The following is a 1,756-nucleotide window of genomic DNA, read 5'->3' on the forward strand; positions in this document are numbered from 1 at the left end:
GAGATAGATCGTCACTTTATCAAAGAGAAGCTAGAAAGGGGGAAATTTGCATGTCATTTGTTTCCACATCAGAGCAGCTAGCAGATATTCTCACCAAAGGGCTTTACAAGACAAAGTTTGAAGACTTTTTAAGCAAGTTGGGCATGATAGATATCTTTGCACCAACTTGAGGGGGAGTGTTAAAGTATTATATTAATTCCGTGTATACTCTCCAGAATAGTCTAATTAACGTGTAACATTGTTAAAAGGCCAATTAGGTTGATTGTTAGATGGGCTTTATTTTTCTCCTTGTTAGTTAGAGCTGATTAGTGTGTGGGATTAATTCCCTTAGCTGTACACGTTTTTCTTAGCTGTCCTTAGTTGTCAACAGCTGATTATTTGTTTCCTTGTATAGTAGGATTAGGTTTCCTTATTTGTTTATTTCCCTTTCCTTGTAATGTGTATAAATACACGTCTGATGCTAATGAGAAAATATCAATTCCGCACATCTCTTTATCTCTGTTTTACTTTTACAATTCTAACCTAATTTCAACATAAAAATACAAATTAAATAAAAAAAAAAGACTTACCCGGAGTGAAGACGATGAGCATGGGGCGTGGTGAGTCAATGAAGTTGTCGGAGATGTGGGTTGTGGTCGGAGGCAAGGTTTTTGTTATTGTCTACTACAACAACAAAAAAACATTAGAAAACAAATATTCGTGTAAATGAAATACTTCAAATAACATGTAATTAATTTACCTTTTTATCATCTTTCTTGGTTGTAGTAGACATAATCTATGAAAAAACAAAATTAAACATAATCTCAATTCAAACCAATTCCAATACAAACTCAAACCGAAATTCAATTTCAAGTCAAACTAATTCCGACATAAACTTAAACCGAAATTCAATTTCAATTCAAAACAATTCTAACACAAACTAAAACCGAAATTCAATCTAATATTCTAACTCATTCCAACTCAAACTCAAGGTAATCAAATATTCTAACTCAAATCCAACATAAACTCAAACCAAAATTCTATTCCAAACTCATTTTCTACATAAATATCAAATTCAATATTCAATATCTATATAATTTAGACACAAATAAACAATTCTAACCTAATTTCAACATAAAAATACAAATTAAATAAAAAAATACTACTTGGAGTGAAGACGACGAGCATGGGGCGTGGTGAGTCAATGAAGTTGTCGGAGATGTGGGTTGTGGTCGGAGGCAAGGTTTGTGGGTTTGTGTGGGGGTGGGTCGGAATGTTTGGTGGGTTTGTGAAGAGTGGGTTTGGTGGGTTTGGAAGAAGGAGAGGCGGAGAAGAAGAAGGAGGGCGGAGAAGAAGAAGGGGGCGGAGAAGAAAATGGAGGACGGGGGAGAAGAAATGGGCGGAAAAGAAAAAGGAGGCCGGGGAAGAAGAAGAAGAAGAAGGAGAGGGTTGCGGGGAAGAAGAAGGGCGGGGAAAAAAAGGTGAGAAGAAGAGAAGGGCGGAGGAAGAAGAGAGAAGAGAGAGAGAGGGCGGCGACGGCGGCGGAGAAGAAGGAGGGGCGGCGAGTGGGCGTGGGTTGGAGATTGAGAGAGAGATAGTGGGGTTGGGTCGGGGAGAGAGAGAGAGAAGAAGAAGAAGAAGAAGAAGAGAATGAAATTTCTGAAATTTTTGAAAAAAAAATCGAGAGGGAAGTTTTTAAGTTCCAGTCTGCGACATTTAGCCGCGGCCAAATGTTTCCACAACGGGTTATTGTACTGTTGTGGAAACATTTCACCGC

At 38.2% G+C, this 1,756-nt stretch overlaps 1 long non-coding RNA gene across 1 annotated transcript; it reads right to left on the bottom strand.

The window, feature by feature from the left end:
* Nucleotides 1-624: 624 nt before the first annotated feature.
* LOC149407871 (uncharacterized) lies at nt 625-1,353 on the bottom strand. The gene is made up of 3 exons (XR_016296261.1): nt 1,146-1,353; nt 740-775; nt 625-663 (listed from the first exon to the last, which is right to left on the bottom strand). It is a non-coding gene; the product is annotated as an uncharacterized LOC149407871 (long non-coding RNA).
* Between the last annotated feature and the right edge of the window lie 403 nt (nt 1,354-1,756).

Source organism: Urtica dioica, chromosome 1 (assembly GCF_054948205.1).
Source record: "Urtica dioica subsp. dioica isolate 48M chromosome 1, U.dioica_male_clone48M_v1_H2, whole genome shotgun sequence".
In the NCBI taxonomy this organism is placed as follows: domain Eukaryota; kingdom Viridiplantae; phylum Streptophyta; class Magnoliopsida; order Rosales; family Urticaceae; genus Urtica; species Urtica dioica.